Consider the following 13,346-nt stretch of genomic DNA (forward strand, 5'->3'; position numbering starts at 1 on the left):
ATAATTAAACAAGAAATTGGTATTTAATGACATCTAGGCAATATACCTCAGTTTAAAAATGCAAAGAGATATAAATACCATGCATATATTTTTGTACCTATATATTAAAGCCTTAAGGCAGTTATTTTAAAAATAAACTTATATTCAAATATATTGTTACAATTAAAGCCACAAACTCATACTTTTTTTAGGTATGATGTATACATTGATTATTATATATAATAAATGATTTATGTATTTTTATGAATATCAATATTACATCACAATATTAAGAAACCCTCCTTCACAGATTAAAAAAGCTTCATAATAATTTAGTCACACTTTTATATATGTTCTGTATTGCAACACTCATACTTATAGTTGTAGGATGAATGAATAGATTGCCGAATAATTACCTTTGATTAAAAGAGCTAATTATAGATTTCATCCTAATTAAATTAAAGCAAAGAAAATAATTGAGTTATTACCTTTACGACTTGATGAGTTATACTCTTTGTTTGATAATTGTTAAGATTTTATAAATATAGTGAACAGTTTTTCATACGGGAGTAAACGAAATGTATTCTATGAGAAATAATATTTTTTATGACGATGAATAAAGTATAAAATATACTATATTCTTTTTCTATTTATCAATCAGAAGAGTATTTTTTTATTTTCCTATGCTGCTATTATTATTCTTAAATAATTGGTGAGAGAACATCTAAGTTCAAAGTAATCACTTGAGTGTGTACTCATGAAAGATGGAAGGTAACGCAAGTGATTGGTTTGGTAGTTATAAGTGTAAGTCCTGATTGGACTTAGTGTCTCCAGGGCCATTAACACAAACCTGAGGATGACGTCATACCGCCTTTACAACGGACACATCCTTTCAGATAAAATTAATGGCACTGGGATGCCCACAGAAGAAAATTGCTGCATGGTTCAATGTCCCATGGTAACCTACTGATATTTTATTCGGATGAGAAACAATTGACTGTTCACAGATCCCAAAACATCCATCGCGACTGCTCCCCGCCCCCTCCATCTTCTTTGGGCCACAGGAGTGGGTGGGTACAAAGAGGTACTGTGAACTTCTGTCTGACCAAAAGATACCTTCGATGAAATATGAGGTCAATGGAGTCGATTCCCTGTTTCAACAAGACTCAGCCCTCTCACAAGGCTTACATGACCCCAAACTTGTAGAAAGAAGAGAAGGTGCCATTTTGGGATGCCTAAACCTGGCCCTCTAACTCCCCCAATATGAATCCCATGGATTGCTTCTTTTAGAGGGAGTTAGAGAGGAAGTTTTTTGCCAATTCACACAACAGTATCGACTCTTTGAAGGTATCCATCATCAAGTACAGAAACAAAGTCTCCCCGCGCACATGGTCAATGCCTACAAATACCTTACGACACATATCGAACGAATAATTGGCGAAAATGGCTAACACATTAAATCAACTTTTTTTTGTATTATTAGAACTTGTAAATAAAATTTCAAACCTTTACTTGCTTCCCTTATTGCTCAAATACAGTTAAAGGTAGTTCATATTTTCCTGAACAACCCTGTACTTTATACAAGTATACTTTATACTGTATATAAGTTGTATCTTGTAGAAACAGATTGTACAAGATAAAATTTCTGTAATTTTTAATTACTACAAGTATTATTATAAAACCAACTATTACATTAATTACCATATCATATTTAATGTTATCATTTCCTTTTGATCTATTAAAACTATTTATTTAGTATGCAATAACAAGTAATATATTTGGAGCATTTAAATTATATTATTTGACAAATAATACTTATAACTAATTAGTTTTTTTTTATCAAAAAAGGAAAATTATATTACCTTAGCATAGTTACCATCTATTGAAAATCTAATTATTTTGTTATACTTATCCAAAGTACTGAAAAATATTCATTTAAATACACCATATTATTTTTTTTTAAATTGTATATTGTACAAGTTATCTTGAATAATTTATTTGGAACAGGATTTTATCTGTCTTAACATTTATAAATCTATGCTTTTACCCTCCTAGACATATTAAGTAAATATCTAGATATAGTTATATAATCACAAATGGCCTCAAGAGTTTAACTGTGATTTTTTCATATATGAGTATGTATGTGAACATAATGTTCTAATGATGTTTAGTTAATAAGAGTAATTTTATCATCATTGCTGTTATACCTAACGAAAAGGGTACATATAGCTTGATTATTATTACTGTTATAGACATGACAAGCAAATATGCTTACCTACATATCTGTAAAATTTGCTATTCATGCATGTCATAAACCATAAATGGAGAATAAAGAAGAGTAAGGAAAAAAGGATAGTGCTTAGATTAGGAGCAAAATCAGTGATGTGACTGGATAAGAAAAAATATCTGCTTCTTTAGGTTTTTCCTTCTCATTATTGTATATGTTATTATGTATATGTATAACATATATATATATAGAAGCCCCATAGAGATGAAAACGTCACATGGAGTTGAATATTGCTACATCATGATTTTATAATTAATAGGCATAAATATCAAAGAGTGCTGTATTCGAGTTCAAGTACTAATATCAGAGCTGCTTTATTCGATCCCCGGCATGAGGCATTTATTAATTATAAACTAAATTCACAATTGTTCTATTAAACCATATGGGCTAACCCCCCATAGACCTGACTTGGCTCGAAAGTGCAAGCGGAATTGACTGCCTAGCATAAAAATGAGTATATCATAAATGTATCAGTTATTAAAATATTATTTTATAAAATGTAAATTGAGTAGGTATCTGATTAGTTAAAAATTGAAGGATTTTTTAGCATTTTTTGTACATATTTACTATAAAAGGGTTTGTTTGTTAAAATCTTATTTTCTTTTTTACTATATTAAGGAAGTTATAATTGATATAAATCCCACCATTTGCCCTAATTCCATGAATTTACCACCCTACACTTTTTTTTAAAGATTTATTAGTGTTTTATCTTTAGATGGTTGGAGCTTAAAAAGTCATAAACCACCAACTATTTAAAGTAATGATTAATTTTAAAATAAATTAGTTTTCTTAACCATTTGACAGCTTTTAAATAGTGAATTATACTTGACTATCCTTACATTGGTTGACAATATATATCAAAATTCATCAAAATACTAGTTTCTTCATCTTTAAGTAATCTGAACTCAGAGTTAAGATTCCAATATTTCGTTTCTGAGTAAGACTACTATCAATGATACCACATCCCAAATTTTAATTAAATGCCCCATATGTATATAGTGATAAAAATTGTATGTATTTTGGGCATGTTAATAAAGAGAAACCAGAAATTGGAAGAATTTTTTGGAGGTGACAAAATAAGGTTCCATGACCTTTCATTAGATCAGCTACAATCAGCTGGGACGAGGAGGAGAGGGGAAGGAAATAAACAAGACATTAGCAAGAATGACTCCTATGTCTAGCCTCAATTACCTGGCCAACTGTTATTATTTATTAATCTCAATTATGCTAATTTTGAGAGGTTAATAGTCATTTTTTTACAATTTTCACATGAACAATACTGTAGAACACATAATAAGCTGTCGATTGCAAACAAACAGTGTCCTAGTCTCCCCCATGAGCACACAGTACGAGAAGAGGATTGAAATACAATTTACAATATCATCCATGTACGGATAACATCGTAAATTATCTTCCTTCAGGCCTAGTCTACTCCCCGATGGCTTTCAGGGACAATCCATCGCAGAAAAGCGCTTGTATCTCAATCAAATTCTCGTACTGTGTGCTCATGGTGGCGACTAGGACAAAAATTTTCAAAATCGACTGGTAATTATGCTTCTAAATTAGTGTCCAAAAATAAACACATCAATCAAATGAAAGAGTATTGATTTTATATTATAACTAAGCTACAAAATAATTGCTACATTAAATCTGTTTAATTTGCATTACAAAAGTTAGAAACAAACATAAACCATGTAGGAACCATTTTATTTTTTAACAAAACAAAAGACGAACAAAGTTTTTTTGTGCTCTAGGATTATATGATTTATATGTGTTCCCGAATGTTTCCATTTTTTGTATGCATACAATTTATTAAGGTATAATTTATCGTGTTTTTTGTATTTCGTTCTTAAAAGCAGCTGTTTTCTAAAGTTTTATTGAAAGAAAATTTGTTATGATTATATGTACTACTAATAATTATTATACAAAATATTTTACATAAATTTTTTTGCCACAGCCTAACCACAACTTGTGGTATATTGACAAAATACACCCTACTCATTTTCATCAAATTCATAAACATTCTTTATATAAATTAATATAACAACTTCATAAGAAGTATAATATATATTAATTTAAAAAAAAACTTTATGTAATTCATTTATAAACATATTCATTGTATTTGAATTTGTTCAATTTACTTATTTTTCAACATTTCTTTGAATAATGTAAATTGTATTATTTTATTAAAGGAGCTTAAATAAAATTATGTTTTTTAATAAATATAAGTATTTTTTTTCCTTATTTTTTATACCATGCATGAATAACTCGATACATCGATGGGTGAAAATTTTAAAAGTCAACGAAATCTCAGAAACTCACTTTTTTCTGTTCATAATAACAAGGGACACATATTATGTAAACTCTTTAGTAGTCCATCATAAATACATTGAATAATGAAGTAAATAATTAGTTGTGTTTGAATTTTTAAACAATGAGTGAGCTACAATTCTTACATTTTGCATTTTAAAAAATTATGTAAATATTCTTAAACAATATACCATAAATATACTTGACTATAAGTATCCGTATAAGTCTTCCAAATTCATTTTATACTAAATTTTACAACATTATTTTTTTTTAAATATAGATGCATCTATATGTGTAGTTCCAATTTGTAAAATTGGAAACATTGCCGGAAAAGATGATAAAGGCTATAAAGAAGCTTCTTTTCATCGATTTTCTAGCAAAAATCAAGAGATTTTAGAAAAATGGAAATCTATCATACCTCAAAATTAGATGCTTATTAATTCTATTTGAGTACATCGCTTAATTTTGTAATAAACAGAAGTACACTCAAATATAAAATCGAAATGTACATAAAACAACAAAATTTACTCGAAATAACAACATTAAAAATTCAAGAAAAATAATAAGTGTAATGAATTGGTATTTGACTTTGAAAACAACTTATTTTATTTTAGAAAACATTTAAAAATTTTTTTTTACTAATATTATTATAATACATCTTAAAATACCTCACCCAAAAATGTGTTCTAATATTTTTAGAATGAAAATTAGTTGAAATTAAAAAGGAACTTGTTTTGTTCTTTGCATTTCAATGATGAAGATTTTAACACGGAACATATATGCTCAAACCTATCAATCTAAAATAATCTGAACGAAGATGTAGTTTTGTAATTAAATCTTCATACTACTTCCATGATTGAGCAGAAGCACAAAGAAAGAAAAAATTAATAAACTTCATCGAATGTCTGAATTTTTTTAACGATGATAATGTTTCCTCTTTATCTTAATTGAAGGGAAAGTTGCATTTGAATTGCGTTTCAAAACGAATTCAAGTTATTTGTCTGGAAAATGAAGTACAATTTTTTATTCATAATTAAAAATTATGCGGATCTAATTAACATATTGAAAGTAGTAATTTATGTATTGTTTTGTATAATAATATAAAAAATTATGATACAATAACTATCAAACACAACCGACAAGAAATTTCAACTATATATTTCAGCTTTTAAAAATTGTGTTATAAAAGTGTAAAAAATACTCAACACTACATTGAAAACAAATTTCTTTATTTGGTTAGATTTTGGGGATTAAAATCAAATAATTAAAAACTTTTTAACACAGAACATCTAAATAATAGATTTGTAGTTAAATTAATATAATATTAACGTTTTTAAAATGATAATAAGCTTCGTTTAATTGGACTCTACCCCGTTTTTCATTTATTATAGGTATCCAGATTTCAACGTAGTTGGATTCTGAATCGACTTTTAACTTTCTTGAAATATTGATGAAGCATAGTCATTGTTAGTTTATTTATAACTATATGATGTTAGAGCAAGCTGTTAAATTGACCAATACTATTATTTTAGTATTTCTCTATTATTTTAGATGATTTTAGAAAAACTAAATCTGAAATTTAATAATAATTTCAATAAAATACTTCAAATTAAGGAGCTCACAAAAACCATATGTTCCAAACCTTCAGCATTAGATTTTTCCTTTTTCCTTAAACTTTAATTCTATACTATTTGAAAAAAGTTGAAATATCGAATTTATATCATTAGGAGATTATCAATCGCCCCATAAAATATATTGATATGAGGCTTATACGAGGTCAATTATGGGCTCAACAGTAGAGGAAACGTAGAATGGAGTTGTCATATGAAAATTGCGTTTTCAAAGGTTTTGGAGTCAGTGCCAAAGGATAAAAGTAATATTTGGACTGCTTGGGGAAAGGAAAAAAACTCAGGGGGAGTCAATGACAGGCCTATTTCATTCGGGGTGAGGGAAACCATCCCGTTGGCTTACCGGGAAATCCTTATAACTTTACAGGGCTATATATTAATATAATATAATATATATCACCGTATGCTTATCCTAATAACTCTTTCTCGAAAACCTCAACGTGTTTGTTCATTTATAAAGATATCGTAGATATAATCCTATATATGTTGACTTTTTAGTATGTAAGTTAGGAAAACTCATGTACTAATGATCTTGAAATGTATCCAGCAACATAGATTATTATATCCCTCCTTGATTACTTTTAAGGTAAAACAGGCCCATCCAAATTAATGAAGGATCAGATTGGTATTTTTCATCTTCCTCTCATTTAAGTCCTTCCCTAAGGAGGGCGATATCCTCCATCACTATAAGGAAATACATATACTGTCTCGGTGTAAAATATGACATCTTGAATTCCATATGACAACAATGAAGTAAATATTTATCTGTCTCGTGATTAGAGAAAGAAATAAGGACTTCTGAAGACTTGTTCAGGAACAATTCCTTTACTTTTTACGAGTCACATATGGGTAATTAATGGCATTATTACAAGTCCTTAGTATCACAACGATAATAAGCTATATCCTTTTAATAACTAACTTAAAAGGTGATCTTCAGAGGTTTCGTAGATAGTGATCATCCATATAGTATAGTATTCATGTATTATATATTCTAATGAGGATAAGTTTAATTCGTAAAGGTGTAGAGTACAAATTACTCAACATAAATAACAATTTAAATAATGATGTATTTTTCTATATTATTCATGTAAACGTTCATATTTATGTATTACTCAACTTAAAAAAACCATGGCCTTTATTGAGTGCCAAAAAATTATAGAAATAGTTCATGTTGGCACTTCACACACTAATCAATAAAATGAAAGAGATTCTAGGATCATGTTTGAATTAAATTATAACTGATTTTTTTCTTGATTATAAAAAGGTTCAATCAAATTTTTTATATTTTAGTATTTAAAATAAAACCATTAACTTCAAAAAGTATTTATTTCGTATTTTATTGAATAAATATAATTTTTGTTACTCAGTTATAAAAGAAGTATTTTAAAAATTTTATTTTAAAGATAACAGTTTCATTTTCAAGTCAAAATTAATCTTTCATCATTTTGTTTAGTATTTGATTTTTACTGCCAGGACATTAACAAATTAAAATTAATTAAAAACTCTTCTCTTTCAGATAAAACAAAAAATATAGACCGTCAATTTCTAATAATTATTCTCAAGTTGATTTTTTGAGTATGAGTATACCAATATATAGACATTACATAGGGAAGTAGGCATTATTCACGCGATGAGAAAGTAGTTGCTTTATTCTGGGGGAGACACCGAACTGGCAGTCTCGCAGTCGCTTCACTGAGCAACAAGAAAACCTCCTAATATCCCTCTCAGGTTGTAAGAGATGAAGTACTGGGTCAAAATACAGTTTAAACTCTACCAACGCCGCGTTTCTAGGTACCAAGGAACCTTTCTAATATGATATAATACACACCTGCCACGAATTTTGTAGGTGAACTACTGGCAGCGTGGCAAGTTAGATTTCTCTGCGGCTGCTTCCCTAAGCATCCAGAAACACAACTAATATCCCAATATACACCCCCAGGACCATGTTGTGCAGGCGAAGTATTGGGCCTCAAGGCAGTTTAAACTGCTCCACCGCCGCAAGGAAAGAGCCACTCTACCTCAGTATTTATATGACTGAGAAAAAAAACTGAGATTCGTTTTAGATTCTGCGCCCATAGATAAATTTGAGTATTGTCTTAAATTCACTTTTGTAAACTCCCCTCTCCCTAATTGATCCCCTGTGTAATTGATAATACATTTATTTAAAAATAATCTTTCCCTTACAGTATACCAAATAAAATATTTTTCAAATTTTCTAAGTATTTTTTTCCATTATTAATTCATGATTATAAAAAAGTATTTACTTTAATTTATAATGCTTGTAGTATCATATGTAAGGAGTTGATGGGCAGTAAAGGAGGATAAAATAAATAACATTTTAATTGGATACCAAACTAAATAGGAATACACAACTTACCCAAAACTACCATTATGAGAAAAAATAAGGTGAAAATTGATGAGTTGTTCATGTCTGTCTCTTCTCTAGGGTTTCGTTTCTTCTCTTTCACAATTATAAATAAATATATTTTTGTGCAAAAATGGTGCAATGTGTGAGTATACTATGAAGAAGAATGAAGATAAATTTAGTTATAAAAAATATAATTATATCTAATATTTCTGTAGCCAGCAAAGACTTTGAAGCACATAAATTTTTTTTTTATTTAAGATGGAATGTAATATTAGTGCATAATTCGATAAACTTCCTCGTAGTAGGAAACTTTCGAGCTATAATTTTCGACTAAACCATTGTTAAGTTCAAACAACTGACAAGTTGTATGCTTGTTCCGAAAAAAAACAACTCAGCGCTCTCGTATACATATAGTAATAGGTACGCAATACTCCCTCTAGATTCCCTGCAACAATTATAAAATGGTCTGTATATTATGTATCTGTGTAACACTCATTGAGTCTGTTGTATCTATAATATGTAGAGACATGTATATGAACATGCATCCATGTGATGATGGCTCTAGTGATAATTCATAATATTTTTAAAAAACGAATTATTAATGGAATCATTCAGATAAATGATTAATTATTGATTATGATGATTGTTATTGAACTCCGAAATCATTTCTCACAAGGCTCGTTCAAAATATGAGTCTCATTCTATTTACCTATAAAGCATAAGTACTGCTTCAAAAATTATAGTCATCCCGTTAATTATTATCAAGGAGTTTTTCTATGGAGATAAGGAGAGAAAATAATTTTTGGCTCAAATACATTTAGTAATGTGGGAGTGAATTTCTCCAATATATACTTGTAATCAATAAGGGGTTTTAAAATCAATTTATACAAGAACTAAAGGACAAATTTGATAGTAATATTAACTATTATATTTTAATAATAAAGGTTAAAAATATCAACATTAAATTTAATGTTTATTCAATATGGTCACCCTTGGCCTTAATTGCAAGCTTCATACAATGCATAAATGACTTATAGACTTCAAATAGTTACTGAGTAGATATAAGTTTACTTTACTTATTGATGTTTGACTTCAATGTCTTGAAAACTTTCATAAAGACCAAACTGATCCGGAGGAGTTGAATCAAACAGCCTAGGTCAATCCTTTCAAGTTCATGAGGGGCCATGCAAGAGGTGTCGGAGTATTACACCTAACTGTCCAGAGAGCTAACAAAAAGTGGATGGAAAGAGCTTTGCGAGGGTAGAGAAGCCACTTTTGACACCAGTTATGGAACAACCCCATCTACTCCGTTGCAAGACTCTTTTAAATGAGTCTTGAGTTCTTTTAAATTATTTTTTGACATTCTTGACCCCTCGACTACACCTTTTGGGTACATATCGAGGAAAAGGCCTAGAGTGTCTGTCATCTAAACACCAATCCCTCAATGCTACTGTCAGCCATAACAATGTACTATATCTGCTGCAGGTACCAGGCCGTCCACCGCCTGGAAGCCATCATTGCCGCTAAGGTCGGCTACATTAATGATTAAGAAAGTTCAGGCACATTTATTTATGGTATTAATTTTGTTGAAATTCAACCGTTAATTAATATTTTACACTTTGTTGAAGTTTAAAATAAAAAGTGTTCAGACTTTAATGGACCAGTTGGTATATTAATGATCTTCGAACGGGTTCAACATGCCCATTTTATCGAATATGAAAAAGCTACAGTTACATGATTTGAATTACAATTGAATAACATAATGCAGATTATAGTAAATAATTAACCATTTCTGTCAACATTTTATTGAGTCATTAGATAAAACTGATCTTAAGGGGTAGGATTTATTATTTTACTCTGTACTATATGTTTGTTTTAATCGGTTTCTTAACTGTAACTTATATTGTTGTTTGTTTTTTTAGTTGTTTTTTTAATTATAGATTTTTTAAATTATTAATTTATATAATTTCATCAAAATTCAAAACTCCTTTATTGCAAATAAATTTGAGATATAGTTTACCATTTAATGTATAAATAATTCTTAATATTTTTTTTGTCAAACAGTTTCCTGAATAAGTTTATGTGAACAAATTTATACGATTCACAAACTTTGATTAATAATATAAATCAAATAATACAAAAATATGTTATAATATGTACAGTGAAAATAAAATAATTCAATACTTTGAAAAATCCAGTTATTTATTCATTAACAAATATAATTAAGTATTTGTTTCTCACTCAAACTTGATTTTTTTAACTGTTATAACCGTATATAGCTACTAGAATAGTTGTATCAAATGTGAGTTACATTTAATTGTATTTTGCAAATAAAGTCCAGAACGGTATAATTTAGAAAAATATTTTTTTATAAATAGACCTTGAATGCCACGACGTCACATTGCTAACACAAAAATAACCTATGTATATTGTTGTCAGCTGTCAATTATCTCCTGTTACTCGATACGTCATGGCTATTTTATAATTTATTCTTTTTTATAAATAAACGAAGTATTAAGTTATACTATACTTATGGTCTGTTTTCAAAAGGGCAGGAATATAATTTCTTGTTGATCCCTGGTTGTATATATATATTCCCTATCTTATTATTTTTATTAAGAAATTTTGGTTATCATTGAGGGATGCAAATGAATGGCTACGTTTTTAATAAAATATTACTAAGCTATATCATAGTACAGTATCCAATAACTTAATTCGTATGATTTTAATATTATTATATATATATATAATATATAATTCTGTGTAATTCATTTTAAAAATTGTGGAGAAATAATCTCATAACAATAATAGCCCGTGAGTACTTAAGACATAAACATCAATTTGTATGATTGACTTATTTGGCTAACTACCAGATCTCTTCTGGCCTTTATTCAGTTTCTTTTGGAGGAAAGGCTGTGTGATAAATAAAAGGTAACGACGTGATGTAGGTATACTCTCTTAAATATTAGTGTGACTGAGTTAAACAAGCTTCGTATAATTGAGCAATAAAGAAACAAAAAAGTGATAATTGTCTCCAATTTTAGCAGGATATAAAGAACTTGCTGTATATATTGTGAAAAAAATTAATTATGAAAATACATAAATCAAACTATTTACAGTTTCAAATTCATGTCAATATAAATCATGCCAAGTAAAGCTGTGTATTTGAGTAATTCTTTTTGTAAATGTATTTATAAAAATTCATTAACAAAAGTTTTATTTCCGTACCACAATCAGATAATACAAGTAATTCCTACTTCATTTTAGATATTTATGAATTTAATAAATTTATTACAGCGGAACATTAATTTTCTACAAATAAATTCAAGGCAAAAAAGGAATTTATCTTTTAGCGCAAAATCCAAAATTGATCTCAATTTTTCTCTCAATTATCTGTAATATCTGGGATTACAGTAATTCGAAACAATAAAGTGATCTTTTCACGATGAGTAGAGAATTTAAATAATTCAAAATGAAATTAATTAAAAAATACAAAATTTAACCGAAATCTCTCGTAAGGCATACAGGATCAATAAAAACGCTCTTAAATAAGTTTTTTTAATCCTACGTTTAATTTGGTGATGGTTTTAAATGTAAAAATATATATAATAATCCCAGATATTTCATAATTCAGATGACTGAAAGAAAAACTGAGGTCCGTTTTGGATCCTGCACTCACAAATAAATTTGATTATTTATTTCAATTTATTTGTACGCAATCTCCCCCCTCTCCTAATTGTTTATATATATATATATTTTCTTTTTGTAACCATGAGTTTGATTTCTAAGAGTGACTGAAATAATCTAATTAATTACTCAACAAATGTATTGTGACTATTCTGTCAAATATGACTCGCCAAATGACCTTAGCAGATGAGCTTTATAGAAATTATTTATTTAATTATTTCGAAAAATTATCATTCTTTGACTCTGTTTATTTGTATTTAGAATCAATTATTCGACATAAATATAACTTAAAATTCTTTTATCTACTACAAAAAAATATTAAAATTTGCATGATCAACTTCTTATCGTTTTTTCAGAGGAACTCTGTCTATGGTTTGAAAAATATTAACAACAACTTTGTGGAACGTATTGTATATCATCTAATAGAAGTGCTCCATAATGCCCATATCAAAAAAGTATTATTTAAAAATAATGTTGTTACGAGTAATAACATTAAATACATCATATAAAGTAGCTAATGAAATTGAATGTATTGGATTGACAGATTTTTTTATTGAAATAGGCGAAACATTTCTTTCTCTAGAACTTTTTTATATGAACAAATTTTTAATCGAAGTAACTATGTCCCTTACAAAATAAATATCACCTTCCAAAGAAGTATCTTACAAACTGATGTTGGATCGAGTTAAAAATATCAAATTTGTTCGCGTTTGAGTTTTTGAGTATTATTACATAATACTAGGTTGGGAAAAAAGTTATTTAGTATTCCTCACCGTTTTTTAACTAAGTATATCTTGTTTATTATTGGTCACATCGGAGTATACGATATAGTGTCGTAAAGATGTGAGTATTTACTACAACCGCTTTTGGGGAAAGAATTTGTCTTGGCTAGTTCAGTTGTGAATAATTGTGCGCTAAGTATAGAAGTCTCCAAGGAAAAAATTCCCCATATTTTATATTTTTACTAGCTAAAAGGGAAAAACACGTCAATAGCGACCAAGAAAATTTGCAATTCGTGTTGCACAGCAGTAGATCGAGTAATTTGGTTCTGGTATAGTGGAGGTGAATGATTTAGGTGGTGTTTGTT

At 28.5% G+C, this 13,346-nt stretch overlaps 1 protein-coding gene across 3 annotated transcripts in view; it reads right to left on the bottom strand.

Moving 5' to 3' along the window:
* The window catches only part of LOC121121967 (uncharacterized), a 177,296-nt gene that overhangs the window by 22,680 nt on the left and 141,270 nt on the right, over positions 1 to 13,346 (bottom strand). The gene's annotated exons all lie outside the window — the stretch shown is intronic.

This window comes from Lepeophtheirus salmonis, chromosome 1 (assembly GCF_016086655.4).
Source record: "Lepeophtheirus salmonis chromosome 1, UVic_Lsal_1.4, whole genome shotgun sequence".
Taxonomy (NCBI): domain Eukaryota; kingdom Metazoa; phylum Arthropoda; class Copepoda; order Siphonostomatoida; family Caligidae; genus Lepeophtheirus; species Lepeophtheirus salmonis.